We start from the raw sequence: 18,459 nt of genomic DNA on the forward strand, positions 1-18,459 counted from the left end.
CTTGCACAAGTACTACAAGCTCTTATGATCCGTGAACACCTCACATGACACGCCATATAAATAATGCCTCCAAATCTTCAGTGCGTGAACAATGGCCGCTAGCTCCAAGTCATGAACTTGATAATTTTTCTCGTGAATTTTCAACTGCCGCAAGGGTGGAAAACGGTCTGGGCCCGGGCCTAAACGGGCCTAAGTGGGCCGGTCCTAAGTGGGCCAGTTCTATGTGGGCCCGGGCTTCATGGGCCGGGCTTAAACGGTCCCGGGTTTCGTGGGCTTTTAGATGTAACCGAACCGGGACCGGGACCATGAACTAATGTCCCGGGCTAAGTGGGTCTGGCTCGGGCCCAAAGGGGCCTAAGTGGGCCTGGCCTATTTTTTTAAATTTTTTTAACTAAGGCAATTTCTTGTAAATTATATATATATATATATATATATATATATATATAATATATATATATATATATAAGCTTACATTTAATACTTCAAATTAAAGTTCAATGCCTTCAACATAATACTTCAAATTAATCTAACAAACTAAAACATTAAGCGTAATACGTCTAATAATTTTAAAATAACACAAATTGTCTCAAATCAACTTAAAATCTTAAATATGAATGTCTGGAGAACGCGCAAGACAACTCTTGATATGCCTCCTTAAGCAGCCTGTGCCCTCCAACTTTGGACGATGAGTGTAGACTCGACCACAGTTCTTGCGCTTTATTATGTTAACTTCTTCATTTTCTTCTACCACATTAAAGTGTTCCAAAACAAATGGGCGCAATCTAGAATCGCCGGGCATGATTTAACTTGAATTAAGAATTTGAATTTGAGAAATGAGAGAGATTGATGAGTTGGTGAGAAAAATGAAAGAATGAGGGGTATTTATAGTTGAAAATAGGGAAAAAGTGTAATTATAAAAATTTTGGGGTTAATACAAAGTTGGGGGGATAGGGGTTAAATGGATATTTTAGAAAGCCCAAACGGCTATTTTTATAGGCCAACGACCATTTTTTAAATGTTGCAAGGGCTAAAAAAAATTTGGAATTTTTTTTAAAAAAGTAGCCGTTGGGCCCGTTTGAGCCCGTTTAGGACCGGTTGAACCGACCCACTTAGGACCCGGTCCCGGCCCCAAACGGTCCCGGTCCTAACGGGCTTCTTCAATGAACCGGCCCACTTGGGCCTCAACCCCCTGGTCCCGGGCTTAAACGGGTAGGCCCGTTTAGGCCCACTACCCTTATGGGCTCGCGGGTCTGGGCCGGTCCCTGGCCTAACCGGCCCACTTGCCACCCTTACCTTGCCATTCTGCATCAACACCGCACCAAGTCCTGTACGAGATGCATCACAATATACTGTATATGGCCCTGAACCTGCGGGCAACACCAACACCGGCGCCGAAGTCAAAGCTGTCTTGAGCTTCTGAAAGCTCGCCTCACACTCATCCGACCACTTGAACGGGGCACCCTTCTGGGTCAACCTGGTCATCGTGGCTGCTATAGATGAAAACCCCTCCAGAAACCGACAGTAGTAACCAGCCAAACCCAAGAAACTTCGGATCTCTGTAGCTGATGTGGGTCCCAGTCCTTGACTGCCTCAATCTTTTTAGGATCTACCTGAATACCCTCTGCTGATACGATATGACCCAAGAAGGCCACTGAACTCAACCAAACTCATATTTCAAAAACTTAGCATATAACTGGCTGTCTCTTAGAGTTTGAAGAACAATCCGAAGATGCTGCTCGTGCTCCTCCCGGCTGCGGTAGTAGATCAAAATATCATCAATGAAAAAAATCACGAAGGAATCCAGATAGGGCTTGAACACCCGGTTCATCAAATCCATGAATGCTTCTGGGGCATTTGTCAACCCAAATGACATCATTAGAAACTCATAATTCCCGTACCGAGTGCGGAAAGCTGTCTTAGGGACATCAGATGCCCTAATCCTCAACTGATGGTAGCCAGATCTCAAACCAATCTTCGAAAACACCTTGGCACCCTGAAGCTAATCAAATAAATCATCAATCATCGGCAATGGATACTTGTTCTTGATGGTGTCTTTGTTCAACTACCGATAATCTATACACATCCTCATCGATCCATCCTTCTTCTTAACAAACGACACCGGTGCACCCCAAGGCGAGACACTAGGTCTAATAAAGCCCTTATCAAGTAAGTCTTGCAATTGTTCTTTCAATTCTTTCAACTCTGGTGGGGGCCATACGATATGGCGAAATAGAAATGGGCTGAGTGCCCGGAGCCAAATCAATGCAAAAGTCAATATCCCTGTCGGGTGGCATCCCCGACAGGTCTGCAGGAAACACCTCTGGAAACTCCCGAACAACTAGCACAGAATCCATAGAAGGAACCTCAGCACTAGAATCACGAACGTACGCCAAATAAGCCAAACAACCCTTCTCGACCATACGTCGAGCCTTCATATAAGAAATAACTCTGCTGATAGAATGACCAGGAGTCCCTCTCCACTCCAATCGAGGCAACCCCGGCAAAGCTAAGGTCACGATCTTAGCATACCAGTCCAATATAGCATGATAAGGCGACAACCAATCCATCCCCAAGATAATATCGAAGTCAACCATATCGAGAAGTAGGAGATCCACACTAGTCTTAAGACCCCCAATAACAACCATGCACGAGCGACAGACACGATCTACAATAATAGAATCCCTTACTGGCGTGGACGCATACACGGGAGCGCTCAAAGAATCACAAGGCACAACCAGATATGGAGCAAAATAAGATGACATATAGGAGTACGTAGACCCTGGATCAAATAGAACTGAAGCATCCCTACTGCAAACTGAAACCGTACATGTGATAACTGCATAGGAGGACTCAGCCTCAGGCTTGGCTGGAATAGTATAACATCGGGGCTGGGCCCTGTCGCGCCCCCTTTTTCCTTGCGGAGTCCGGGTTTCGACATTCATGGGGGAACAACTCGTTTCCTTTTGGGAATTGGGTATTTGAAGAGTCGCCACCTAACGGATTAAGGTGCGTTAGGGCACCTAGAGCAATTAACTCATGTACTAGTTTGCATTACCAGAGATTAGGGTAAGGGCTCGAAATAACCTTGAGGGGAAGGTGTTAGGCACCCCTCGCGGTCCACAACGGTGGGTCCCGGCCGAACTTAAACTATGTGAATTAGTCAATTAACAAGTAAGCAGTCTTAGCACATATTTGCAAATAAAGGTAGTTTTCACAATCTAAATACATATATGATCAAAGAAGCTGAGATGGTCCAATGCACACTTATGAAAGAAGTTTAGATAATTTAAACACATATAGGAATTGGGAAAGGTAAGTCCTAAGTTGATTAGCCTACAGGATCAATCTGTGCAATGCCCGGTAATCCTCCTCAACTAGAGGGGCTACACGTGACATTAGCGCGCAGGTCATCATATCCTTTTACTACCCATTACCTCCCTCCCCCCTAATGGTTATATAAGCGAGTTTGATTAACGACCTCTAAGCGTGTTGTTACCCGTCCCTTCCTTGTGGCCCCGGAGGAATTTAGGACCTCTAGACTTGGGCAGTTCTAGACAATCCTAAGGTGTTAAAAAGGAAAAAGTCTAGGCAACAACAAATAACACATAGGACTGTCAATTAAAGAAGCAAATAAAAGGCTCATATTTACCTCCACAGATACATAGGCAAATAAACACCACGTCTCAAACAGCTGATTTTGAAGAAGTTCAGAAAACCTAGGAACATGATATCTAGATAAATGTTACAGATACAGGATATGCAGGGTTTGTTTTAAGGGAAGTGGTAGAATCCTAGCCAGTTTGCCTACTGGTTTATAGCCTGTGAAACATAAGTAGTTTAAACACGATCAGAACACAGTTTCTCATTTTTACAAGGAGATTAATTACCTAAGGCTTGCCTAGGCGTGGGATTCTACACAATCACAGTTGCAGGAGGTTTGAGATTATTCGACCTATAGGCATGCTGGATCTAGGTGATACAGATTATAACAGGCGATTTATCAATTTGTGTTTAGAGACATGATACCTATGCGCGAGTCTATTTTTAAACCTTTTCATGGACAGCTATTGATTTAATCGAAATAAACGTGGTTCAAACAAATGCAAACAGAGTTCCTAAGAACATGGTATCTAATGCATACAAGAATAACAGTTTTTGTTAAGATTACATAATAGCAGGATGTCTATGTGACAGTACTTGCGAAGAACCAGGAATTGAGCATGCAACATGCTAAAGCAGTAAATGTGAAGGCCCTAAAAACAGGATATCTAATGCACAGGTTCAACATGGTTTAAATGCAAATGAACACATCAATCCTAGAACATGGCTTCTAATACAGATTTGCAGAATATAAAGCCTATAGCATGTTTTCTACCAGTTTTACCCACAGTATCATACAGCTAACCTCCCTTTCTACTAGTTACCGTAATATCTATTTACAAGTGATTACTACAGACCAGAATTACATAAATGCAATATAGATTAAGCTACAGGGAGCCTGATGCAGGCCCAAAGCAAACCTGGGGTACCAGGCCTTCAGTAGTCTCAAATGCCAAGGGTTTCATTGCCAAATTTGTGCCCAGGTGTGTCAGAGTTCCCTAAGGACCTCAAGGATCCCGGGTAGTGCTCACACCAGACCTTTCTCAAATAAAGACTGATTATGTGCAGTGTGGAAGGGCCAGCCCTGATATGCCAGAGTTCTGAGAGATATCAAGGATCCCTATGCAGTACACATACCAGAGGGGCAGAACTTAATAACCTAAGAGTAAGTGAGAGTGCTTGACATAGTTTGAAAGACTTAGTGAAAACAGTTTAGGAGTGAAAAAGGGTTTTCTAGAATAGACCAGTTTTGAGGAAATACTAGGAATGAAAGCCAGTTTTTTCTTTAGAAGAATACTGACAGCATTTGAAAACAGTTCAGAAGAGAGCAAATTCAGTAGACAGTCAATAAATCATAGAAGGTTCAGATTCACAGGTACTATAGCAGGCAGGTTTGCACACAGGGGTGAAAGGGACTGGGAACGTATAGGAACCTCATTGGGGTACATGGATGGGGTGCAAGGAAGCATGTAGACAACAATATGTATAGAATACTTAGGAAATTCATAGCCTTAACAAATTAACCAAGATGGTAGGGAATCAAGACATGGAACAGAGATGTAGAGGGCCGAATCAGACACATAAGTAGGATTAACCACATGCATTAAGTAACCAACATGATCACACAGTTGAGGGATTAAGCATAAAACAGGTTGTTCAAGCATAAGATAAACATGTGAAGTGTAGACATACTAGTTGCACATTGAACGGGGCAAAATTTAGACATGCTTAAACCAAGAAGTAAATAGGAGGATAGGTCAAATTCATAATCAATGAACTAATGCAGGAATGAAACACATAGAGTTTGGGTTTCAAATTTAACTAGAGACATACCAGTTGAGGAAAAAGGGTGCAGAATATAGAGCAAGTATAGTCTCACTATGTAGCCTTGGCTTTCAGCCGCATAGACCCACAATAGCACAAGTAGCAAAGAAATAGGAGGGTTTGAGTGTATGTGTGTACTGTGAACTGATGTTCGTGTAGAAGTAAGAATAGAGGAGAGTATATATAGTAGTTAGGAGCAAAATAGAATAAGGTAAAGGAGATCAATCAGTCAGCAATTAAGGAAGCTTACGGGATCAATTATGCAAAAAATCAGTATAGTCTCCCTTAATTAAGGGGTAATTACCCAACGGTAAAGGGCAGGACAATATTTAAGGAAAGAAAATTGAGTAAGACTTAAGAACAGAGTGGGCAATTAAGGGTAAATAAGCAGGGGTTCAATTAAGGAAACAATCTTGAGGAATCACTAAGTATCACAGTTAATCAAATAAGGTAAGAAACTAAATAAGGTCGCAAATAAAGGAATAATCAAGAATCAGCCCCTAAGTTTTTATGGAGCAAATCAGTGAATCAGGAATCCAAGATAGTAATGATTTAAAGGAGAATAATATATGTTTCCACAAATACACAAATAGGCTAAGTATAAACACACAGAATCAGTCGAGAAATCGAGTCAGAAACCTTAATAGAGGCATAATAGGGTAAAAATCAAAAGACGTTTAAATTAGACTAAGGAGAAATCATGAGAATCAAAGCATAGAACGAAACAGTGCACAAGTAACACGATCAAACTCAGAATCAAAGCAATATGTCAAAAATTGAGGTTTTAGCATAAATCGACTAGGGCTAAGGCAAACTCAACATAAATCGACCACAAAGCACATAAGAACAGAAGGCTAAACATTCAAAGTCAGAAAATGTTTGGAGAAAAGGATTTCCAGGAAACCCTGGCTTTAGCAAAAATGGAAAATCATTCGAAAAACCAGAAGATTTTTTTATGAAAAACATGTGAAATAGGTCCGATTCTTCTCAGATCTGTTCACATATGAGAAGATTAAAGACAAAATTTAGGGTTTTCAGAAGTAAATCAGAGATGAGAACATAGACTCAAGAACCCACGGATTTAAGACGAAATAAGAAGTTCTTACTCAAAATCGAGCCACAACGTCCTGAAACAGGCAAGAAAGACCCAAAGGCCTAAGCATACTAGCCCTGGTCCCTTGAGAATTTTCTCAAGGACCTTATAGATGGAAGTACCCAGGATAGAAGAGGCCATTAGAGGCCTGGGGTGGTGAAGAACCGCCATGAACGGCAATAGGTGAGTGACGACGGTGGAATTAGGGTTCGAGTCGGAGAGCATCTGAGAGACGGAGAGGAGAGGAATTTAGGCCGGCGGATGTAACAAAATGACTAGGTTAGGGGGGGTCGTTTGAATTAAAAAAGGTAAGAAAAGATAAGGGTCGTTGATCTCGGAGATCAACGGCCAGGATTGAAAGGGGTCTGGGCCGGGTTGTATTTAATTGGGGTTGGGTTAATGGGTTATTTGGTTTGGGTTCTAAGAATTGGGCTAGGGATTTGGGTGTTTGGCCCATTAATTTGGTCCGAAATTTTGGCTTATTTTGGGCAAGCTCTTGAAACCCTTGAAAATAATAAAAATAAATTATTAAAACTTCTAATAAATGTAAAAAATAGTATTTATGTTGTGAACTACTTTAAAATAATAACTCGATATTATAAAAATATAAAAATGATACTTTGACATAGATAATATAATAAATGCAATTACTTGTAGAATATAGGCCGTTGTTGCAAAATTAGTTAAATAGCTTAATAATGCTATTGCAATTATAAAAAATAGGATAAAAATATGTGAAACATGTATTACGGATGCAAATGATAATTTTGGGGTAATTAAGTCATTACAAAGTAATTTAAAGGATAATTACTAGATATTAATACAATTTTAAATATAAGAAAAATTAATTTGAAGCTCTAAAAAAAATTATGGAAAATTATAGAAAATGCTTGTATAGGTTTGTAGGCTAGGTGATGATTCAAATATGCTATTTTGGAAGTACATATGTATATTAAAAAAATATGAGGGCGAAATTGGGTATCAACAGGCCCCACCACTCTGAACTACATCCCTGGGACAGCCTCCTACTGGCTGGCCTCCGCCTCTAGCGGCCTGACCTCCACCTCTAACACCTCGACATCCACCTCTAGCTACCTGACCTCTACCTCTAGCTCGCTGAGCGGGCGGTGGAACACCCGGTGCCAGAACCATGGCACGAGTACCCTGATGCTGTGAACGGCTCGATGCTCGAGGGCAAAATCTAGCAATATGCCTCGAATCGCCACAAGTATAACAAAACCTCGGCTGCTGAGACTGCTAACCCTGAAACTAACCCTGACGGCCTGAGTAACCACCCTGAAAACTCTGGAGCGGAGGTGCACTGATAGGAGTTGGTGATGCACTGTAGGGTAGCTCATCAGAATACTACATATGAGAACCACGGCCACCTGGAGCACCGTGAGAAGCCTGAAGTGCTGAATGAAATGGCCTGGGAGGATGGCCCCTACCAAAAGAATCCCTGCCTCCAGACGAGGCACCACTGAACCTACCAGAATGACAACCACTCCCTTGAGCTAAAACCATCTCGACTCGCCTGGCAAGATTGGCCGCATCCTGAAAAGAAATCTCGCTCCCTGACTCCCTAGCCATCTGCAATCTGATTGGCTGAGCGAGTCCCTCAGTAAACCTCCTCACCCTCTCTCTCTCTCTCGGTGGGGAGTATAATAAGAGCATGACGAGCCAAATCAATAAACCTCGTCTCGTACTGAGTGGCAGTCATAGAACCCTACTGAAGATGCTCGAACCGCCTGCGGTACTCCTCTCTCTGAGTAACGGGAAGGAACTTCTCGAGAAATAGCTGCGAGAACTGGTCCCAAGTCAAAGCAGGCGACCCAGCTGGTCTGGCCAAACAATAATCTCTCCACCATTTCTTGGCGGAACCTGACAGACGAAAAGCAGCAAAGTCGACCCCATTGGTCTCCACTATCTCCATGTTCTGTAGAACCCCGTGACAACTATCCAAATAATCCTGGGGATCCTCTGAAGATGTACCGCCATAGGTAGTAGTGAAAAGCTTGGTGAACCTGTCCAATCTCCACAAAGCATCAGAAGACATAGCTGATCCACCATCAGTCTGTGTTGCTGCTCGGCTGAAGGAGCGGTACGTGATCTCGCCATCTGCGAAAGGACAAGAGTAGAGGGTTCAATTTAGCACTGAGAGAACAAAATCGCACGACGGAGAAGAGTAGAAGTAAAATTGTTCCTAAACTCTATAGCCTCTGGGGATAAGCACATACGTCTCCGTATCGATCCCTCAGACTCTACCTAGCTTGTTCGTGAATTGTGAGACCTAGGCAACCTAGTGCTCTAATACCAACTTGTCACGACCCGGATTTTCCATCGTCGGGATCGTGATGGCGCCTAACGCTGAGAATGCTAGGCAAGCCAACAATTATGGTTCTAACACATTAATCAATAACCAAACAGTAATAAATAATAATTTGAAGCTAAACAGATATGAAATGCGGAAATTTTATAACAGATTAAATACTCTAATACAAGATGTCACACCTCCTTTTTTACACACCACCTCGACGGGGGCGGGAGTTTTTCCAATTTAAGTGACATTATTCGAAATGGGATTATTTATTCAATTCAGAGTCGCCACTTGGGATAGTTTATTTGGTGTCCCAAGTCACCAGTTTATTTTAAATCCCAAATCGAGGAAATTTCGACTTTCCTTTTGTTAGAAATTCTAGATAAGAAATTCTGTTAACCCGGGAGAAGGTGTTAGGAATTCCCGGGTTCCGTGGTTCTGGCACGGTCGCATAGCAATTTATACTTGGCTTAATTGTTTAACTACTCATTTTAGGACCTATGTGAAATTATCTTTTTACCGCTTTTAAATCACTTGATTATTCGTAATTAAAGAATTGAGTTACGCGTACGTATACTCTTTTCTTTTGGCGCGTCAAAAATCATGTCACGCGAACGTGTTCACAATTAATAACGCTTTGTTTATTTATTTAAGAAAAGTTTGGTTGAAGTTGCGCGAACGCATCCCTCGAGTCATTTTTTAGAATTAAATTTGCGCTTATGTTACTCGAACGTATACATAATCACAATACTAGCCTAAATCGAGCCTAAAGCAAACTACGATTATTAATTATTTCTTTCTAAGCTTGGGGATTTTGTGAAGCTACGAATTAGAGTGAATTGTGTATTAATCGTATATGAAATTCCAAACTAAGGAAACATGGAACTTAATGAGGAGCTTAAGGAAATTCTGTATGTAAAAGGCCGTCCAAATCCATTCTTTATTATTAGCACCACACTGTTTAGTAATAGATTTACCAATTAAAATGATTAAATGCTCACACTAAGGATCTTAAAAAAAATTCAACGAACTGAAATGGGCTTATCGAGGCCCAAAACGTGAAGGGCTTCTACGGTTGGGACATAAACTCATAAATCATTGAGTGAATAATACCGGGGTTAATTTAACCCCAAATTTCAGAACTATCCCAGTTATAGTTGTCACACCATGACCCAATTCCTCTCGAGGTTTATCAAACCCAACCAATCCAAATATAACAAATCAATTCAATAAATCTCATTAGCTAGACCAAACTTACTAACACATTAATTTAATACACCAATCTAATACTTGTATCAAACATGCTACTTAAACCAAAGCAGTGAAAGATTGATATGAACTTATACAAAGGACTCAAATGAAATTCATGAAAGATGTACATATTTCTAGCAGAACAGATGAACAAATTGAGTCAATGAAGCTCACAAAAACCATTTGGGCCTGAATTTGGGCCCTAAAGGCAAAGAGTGAACTTCAGGTGAGCAGCCCCAAATGTGACTTTAAATAGGCTGCTTCAGCTTGAACTTATCCAAGCCTAAACCAAACATTCGAGTCCCCAAAATTACAACAGGAAACAAATTAATTTCAAGAACAACTATTTTCAGAACTGTACCTTAAACTTACTAAAGACACAAACTTAGGCGCATTATTTGCAGCCCAGCCTGTGAAACATAAGTTCAAATTTAAATATTTGTACAGTCCTATTATTACACAACTCTTAGTATTTGGGTAACAAACTTTACATCAATAACGAGCTCTGCTTGGCTGTTAAAACTCATGCCATTGTTTTCTTGAAACAGGTATGTAAAATGATAAACTAATCTAATACTAAACTATTACAAATTTGTATACTAATAGAAGATCCTTGCTCCTTTTGAACATGACTTTTCCATAGCAGCCTCATCTTCTTTCCTTAACATGTAGATCCTTTCTTAAAGCTTTCAAAGCCCATTGATCCAACCAACTGGTGGCTGAGCCAACGGACTACAGCTCAGGACCAAACAACCAAAGAAAAAATAAAAAGAAAAATGAAAATAGTATGTTGAGTAGAGGAAATCAGATGAAGGGGAGAAGAAAAGCATCATAAACAATACCAACTAAATGTTCTTATAAGGCAAAGTCTATTTGTGCTGTCTCTTTTAAAATATTTTCCTACATACTGAAATGCATAGAAAGACACGTGAAAAGCTGATGAAGAACAATGAACAACACATTAAGTTCTATTATTGAAACATACAACCATACACACATAGTCATGAATAACTTCAGATTTGCACAGAAACAAGTTCATTCTCATAGCTAGAGTGTGGTTACATACCTATAGATAATTCAAAGAAAGGACCAAATAAAGGTCACTAAAACAGTTGAGCTTTCCAAAAGATAATGAGCAGCAGCAAACAGCATAAAATCAGCTAAATCAGACCCACGTTTAGCCTTAGAAACCCAGAGATTTCAACCAAAGAAAACCAGGAGAGAGCCTTCTACTTCAAAACATCTTTTCAGCTTTTAAGGAAACCAAGGAGGAAAGTTTTCCTAAAATTTGAAACCTAGTCTTTTCAGCAGAATAGAGAATGACTTTTGTGCAGTAAATTGATGCTCAAAATCCATCCTGCGTGAGTGAGTACTGTTCCCTTTTTATAGAGTATGTAAGAAAATGGCATCAAAAGGGAATATTCTGACCTAAATTCCTGAATTTCAGAATAGTACAGCCCCTTTTGACAGTTGTATGTCCTTTTCCTCTTATCCAATATCAGCATTGGTTAAGGATAGGGACAGCTGTCCTAAGTTCTAGAATTTTCTGATTTTAGCCTAGGTAAAAATCCAAATTTACCCTTTAAGTTACTGCTTATTTCAGTTTTACCTAGACTCTTTTAATTCAAAATAAGTCCCTAAAGTTTCTATTGGTTTCCAAATCAAGCCAAACAACTTGAAATAAAGCAAAAGTTGCATCAGATGTCAATGGAACAGTAGAAATCACAAAGAACTACTATATTTTAAAAATTGAATCAGCCTATCTTTATTAAGACTGTTTTCTTTTTTCTAATTAACTACAGAAATCACAAGGAACACATAAAACCTGAATTAACCTATCATATAAAAATCTGAAAGTTGGAAGGAGAGAACACTTGATCAATTATGGGATAAATGCAATTTTAGCACAGAAGTTTGAGCGACTACTAATTAAACAACCACTTTAAAGCTAAAATCAGATGACCATGTGTCTAGGAGACAGAATTATAACAGTTATGAGTCTAGCATAAAACAACTATGATCATTCAATTCGACAAAATCTAACAAACCTAAACAAATTGCACATGCTTTAATTAAAACGGACATTAGGAACTAATCAACTAACACAAAAGGGCAAACAAAAGAAGAAAAAAAAACTAACATGCTGCTAAAAGAAAAATTAAACGTGCATAGAAGGGACAAAAGAACAAAATCAAACAATCAAAAGAAAGAAAGGAAAGGGATTTACCCGATCAAAATCGGCACAGGATCAAAAACAGGGCATCGACCAAAACTCCTGAGGTGTGATATGGACTTTGGACCAACATTAATTGACTGTTCTTGAGGAGGACAGTTAGTTAATGGAGGTTTTAAGTCCATTTTACCAAACGCCGACCAGAAAAAGAAGAAAAGGAGTTTTAGGGTTCTTCCGCATCACCAGATCCAAATTTCGGGGCGCGCAGGGCTAATTCGAAAGGGGTTAAAGGTGGTTAGGGGTTCAGATAGGGGTAAGCATCATAGGGTTTGAATTTGAAACGATTCGAAACGGTTCAAGTTTTAGGCCGTGATTTTGATCTAAGATTTGAAAAAATCTAAAGGGATTCGAGGGAAGCTAATTCGAGGTTGGGAATGAGGAGGTGAAGGGGAGTTTAGGGTATAAATTTGGGGTCGATTGGACCACCGGAACCGCCGTGAGGCGATTTCCGGTGGGTGGTTTGCGGCGGAGCGGCGGTGGAATATAAGGGCGGCTAGGGTTTGGGTCTCAGAGAAGATGAGAGGTGAATGGAGGGGTTTGGTTTGGGGGGGTCTCTTCGGACAGTTATATGGAGAAGGGGTATTGAGTTGCAAGTCGTTGGATCAAAGAAATCCAACGGCTGGGATTGATGGGTGATGAAACGGGGTCGTTTAGGGCTATATGGGGTGGACCGGTTTAACCAATTTTGGGCCTGGATCTGGAGACGGGTTTGGGCTGATTCGAGCCAAATTCTGGGATCTTTTAGGACCCAATTCCGGAAATTAAAACCCTCTTCTCTACTTTCAAATTCTTCTCTTTCTTTCATTTTTTTTAATTAATTTTTTAATTAAAAATCCTAATAATTTAAAATCCTAAATTACCTAGAATATGAAAATTAAACTTAATTAATTAATTACAAAAATTATAAAAGCTACTTAATCCTAAATTAAAAGAGAAAAGGAAAAAAAATGTAGAAAATGGCCTTTTTTGTGATTTTCATTTTTAATAAAGCGACTAATTGATTAATTAATCCTAAAAATGTAAAATAAATCCTAAATGCAATGCATGATATTTTTTTTTGTATTTTTCATAATTTAAATAAAACTTAAACATGCACAAAATGCAGACAATTAAATAAAAATCCTAAGAAATCCCTAAAAATAACAAATAATTAAAAAAAGAAACCTAATTATTGGAATTTCGTAAGAGTAATTCATGTGGGGCAAAAATCACGTGCTCACACAAGACTACCCCAAAATCTAGTGTCACAATCCACGAACGTCTAAGAATTTCTACAAACACTGGTTTCAAATAAAGTACATATGTTTTTCAGAATAAATGAAAACGGGAATCTAAATAGAGGGAAGGGGACTCCAGGATCTGCGAACGCCGGCAAATCTACCTTTGGTCTCCCGTGGACTGAAGGCAGCCACCCAAACTCTGATCAGTATGGTCCTGAACCGGGATCTGCACAGAAAGCGCAGAGTGCAGCATCAGTACAACCAACCCCATGTACTGGTAAGTGTCGAGCCTAACCTCGGCGAAGTAGTGACGAGGCTAGGACACGACAATAATATAAACATGTGCAGTTAAACAGTATACTAATAGAATAACAATTAATAGAAGCTAAGCATAAATGAAGTTATGAACAGGAAGGGGCAACATGTTATGGGGGTAACAGAATAAAGAATCACAGCAGTAAAGGAATTTAACAGCTAAGACACCCTGAACCGATAATAACAAATAAACACAGCAACAGAAAATAATGCACGACATCATCCTTCATGCTTTTACTCTCAACCTCACAAGTAATCAATAATAGAAACGTGCACAGTATCAGCCTTCGTGCTTTACCACTCAACCTCACCAGATAATCAATAATGGATACGTGCACGGCATCACCCTTCGTGTTTTAACACTCAACCTCACCAGATAATCAATGATAGATACGTGCACGGCATCACCCTTCGTGCTTTAACACTCAAACTCACCCATATGAATATTAGAAATGTGCACGGCATCACCCTTCGTGCTTAATCACTCTTCCTCACCATATAAGCAAACAACAAAAACAATAACAACCTGGCTAGGGCATCATAATTAATCAACTTTGTTTCATCACTTAACTTCACAACAGGAATCTCAACTTGAGCCAATAATCAACCAATATCCAAAGCCAGGAAAAAAATACAATAAAACTTGTTTAACATGAACGATAACTAGTCTAAGCAAGAACAGTACGAATAAAGGAACACAACGATCACAAGTATAAGACTCACTCACATGCTATGACCCAACAACGACGTATGGATACTCGTCACCTCACCTATACGTCGTTCTTAACAAATAAACATGTAGCAAATAAGGCAACGATACCTAATCCCTCAAGCTAAGATTAGCCACAACACTTACCTCGATTCCACGGCCAAACTCAAGCCTCAAATACCGCTTTTCCTTAGTTTCCACTTCCAATCCGCCCGAATCTATTCATAATTAACTTATTAACATCAATTAAAGCCAAAGAAACCAATTCTAATGCACAATTATAGATTTCCCAACAATTCCCCAAAAAGTCAAAAATTTGACCCCGGGCCCGCTTGGTCAAAACTTAAGGTTCGAACCAAAATCCGATTACCCATTCACCGACGAGCCCAAATATGTAATTAGTTTCGAAATCCGACCCCAAATCGAGGTCTAAATTCCCAAATTTGTAAAATTCCCAATTCTCACAAAATCCCTAATTTCTACCCTTAAAGAACAAGATTTAGGCCTAGAAATCTAATGGGTGTTTGATGAAAATTGAAAGAAATGAGTTTAAGAACACAAACCTATGATTTGGTGTTGAAATCTCTCTTAAAAATCGCCCAAGGTCGAGTTCTATGGAAGAAAATATGAAATTTTGAGCAAATCCCGACTTAAGTTCTGTTTTAAAATCACTAGACAGGTCTTCTTCGCGTTCGCGAGAAGCCTGTCGCGTTCGCGAAGCAGCGCTCCTATTAACCTTCGCGTTTGCGAGACACACTACGTATTCGCGAAGGTATATCCCCCCCTAACCTTCGCGTTCGCGAGCCGCTTTCCGCGTTCGCGTAGTGTAGCATTCCCATCCCCCAGTTCCCATTCTTCGCGTTCGCGATAGGCTGGTCGCGTTCGCGAAAGGTAATGCCCCCAACGCTTCGCGTTCGCGTAGAAGGATTTCTCCTTCAGACCGACCTACTCTTCGCGTTCGCAGGAGATCCTTCGTGAACGCGAAGAAGGACACATCTGTGCACCTGCAACAACAAAACAGCAGAAATTTCTAAGTCCAAAACACTCTGTGGCCTATCCGAAACTCAACTGAGCCCTCGGGGCTCCAAACCAAACATGCACACAAGTCTAAAAACATCATACAGACTTGCTCGTGCGATCAAATCGCTAAAATAACATCTTAAACAACGAATTTAGCATCAAAATCAATGGAATTCTCAAGAACACTTAAAGTTCTATTTTTACAACCGAGGGTCCGAATCACGTCATATAAACTCCGTTTCTTACCAAATTTTACAGACATGACTTAAATACCATATTACACCTTTACCGGGCTCCGGAACCAAAATACGGGCCCGATACCAACAAGATCAAGCATTATTAAATTTCTAAAAACCATTATATTTTCAATTTAATAATTTTCTTCAAAAATTCAATTCTCGGACTAGGGACCTCGGAATTCAATTCCGGGCATACGCCCAAGTCCCATATTTTACTACGGACCCTCCGGGACCGTCAAATCACAAGTCCGGGTCCGTTTACTCAAAGTGTTGACCTAAGTCAACTTAAATCAATTTTAAAGGCAAAACTTAATATTTTCTCAAATTTTTACATAAAGGCTTTCCAAAATCGCGCCCGGACTGACACGCAAATCGATGAGAAAGAAATTGAGGTTTTGAAGACCTCCGAACCCCGAATTGGGTTCTAAAATAAGAGATGACCTTTTGGGTCATCACACTTACCCTCAATTAATGGCATGTTATATGCCTTTCCCTTAACCAACGACATAATGCCAAAGCACAATAAGATTCACATTTGAATCTTTATAAATATTATCACTTTATAATTATAGGTACAACTGAGTTTAGTCATAATATCACTTCAAATGGTCATACAGTACTACATACCATAAGTAGATCCCTGCGAATAAATGGTTTGGGTATCGCAAGATTCTAACATTTGGTGAATTTTCAAAAACTTTTTTTTATTGTATAAACGGTTAATCTTTAAAGCAATAGAAACCTCCCTGTAGAGAAGAGCACAAATCTACATATATTTAAAAGTTAAATTGGATCTTTAAAATCACAACTGAAGATTGTTGAGAAAACACATCTTCCAAGAATACTTTGCAGACCTTCTAACAATCTGTAAAAAAAAAAAAAAAAAAAAAAACTCCAAATAGCAAAGATTATAAAATCTAAAACAAACAAAGTGTAATTGCATAAATAATTAATGATAGATAGCAATATTATATGGTAAGTACCTGCATCAAATATGTATATCATTTTAATCTCTTGGTAGGGATAAGTTATTACCTTACTGGTATTTAAATTTCAATAATTTCAATTTCGCAAAAGTTACTCTTCATATTTAATTAATGTGAACAAATAAAAAATAATAAGCATAGTCAATGAATGTAAATTCTGAAAGAACAACATAGGCAGAATTAATAAGTATTCATCAAAGAAGAACTTAGAAGAAGACAAATGTACTCTTCAGAAAAGTAAAGCAACGTGAAATTCATGTTCATTCACTTAGGGCAATAAGACAGACTTGATTTTATTTAGCTAACAGCTAGGAAGACAAGAACTAGATACAAGCATGGGAACATATACTTCACTAGCTACATAAGTAAATTACTTAGTAAAAGGTAGTTAAATACTTCCCTTGGAGGCTACATGCATTTTACAAAACAAAAAATATAGTACCAATAGGAGATAAATCGGTTAGAAAGATTTGCTGAAGGGTAACGGAGTGAGCACACTGAATGCATGCCAGTTTTTTAAGCATAATCATAAAACTAAAAATTCGTGGATTAGTAAACAAAAAAATGCATAGAGAATCTTACCATTTTATATGAAAATAGATAAACAAATACTTATCTGACAACTAAAAGGGTATGAGTAGTCCAAGCCATGAAAGTTAAGAAACACCTACCACAACTTGACAAAACATGAGGCATTCGTGCTGATAATGTGTTAAGAAACTTAGTTCAAAGTAATAATATAAAACAAGCAAATAGACAAGAATGTAGGGAGAAAGAAGTGAAAGATTCTTATTTCTTCAAGTGTTTTCCCAAGTGTGTACAATGTGATGCCCAAACCCTCCATTTATAGGATGATATAGGTAATACAAAGGAATGCCATGAACATGGTATTAACTATTGAGAATATGGGGGAAGATCATGGAGGTGTGAGAGTTACATCCATAATGGTAACTTGGTAAGAAGTAGTGGGAGGTTAATGGAGAAGAGTAGTGGGTGTTACTCCCTTATGAGTTATGGACATCCACCATAATCAAGTATTTCATAACAAATAGAGCCTTTATTTTGTCAATTCTTTTCCTATCAAATTTAATGAAAAATTGGCAAATCAAACATGTATACCGTGTTGTATAGGAATTTAATTTGGGAATATATCTCTTATATATGTAGGAGGTGAACTTTAAAAGATACAGTAGCATACGTATATGGAAATAAAAATTACTCATAATATTTGGAAGTTGATTTAAATCTGAGTTTCCTTCTGCATAAATTTGAAAGAAGAGAGGAATTTTTGGGGAAAAAAGAAGAAAGTTAGAAGGTGATCAAAGAAGAGCCAAAAAGAACGCATTTTATGGCCCATGCAGGTCTCGAACCTGCGACCTTCGCGTTATTAGCACGACGCTCTAACCAACTGAGCTAATGGGCCATTGTTTCCTCTTTAACCAAGTTTATTTAGTTATCTACAATTCTTGGAAACATGGGAATAAATGCTTTTCAATAGCACTATATTATTTTTCTGTTGTCATCCACCATATTAATTGTCATGTTGTTTTTTAAGACTATAGGAAGTTTGAATTGTACTTGGGATACTTTTCGGAAAGCTCTATTTTTTAAAATTCACAATAACTAATTTTCCCGACTGACTATTCCAACAA

General features: G+C 39.0%; 1 non-coding gene across 1 annotated transcript; it reads right to left on the reverse strand.

Annotated features, from left to right (window-relative positions):
• On the reverse strand, nucleotides 18,157-18,230 carry TRNAI-AAU. The gene has a single exon. It is a non-coding gene; the product is annotated as a tRNA-Ile (tRNA).

Source organism: Nicotiana attenuata, chromosome 12, assembly GCF_001879085.1.
Source record: "Nicotiana attenuata strain UT chromosome 12, NIATTr2, whole genome shotgun sequence".
Classification (NCBI taxonomy): domain Eukaryota; kingdom Viridiplantae; phylum Streptophyta; class Magnoliopsida; order Solanales; family Solanaceae; genus Nicotiana; species Nicotiana attenuata.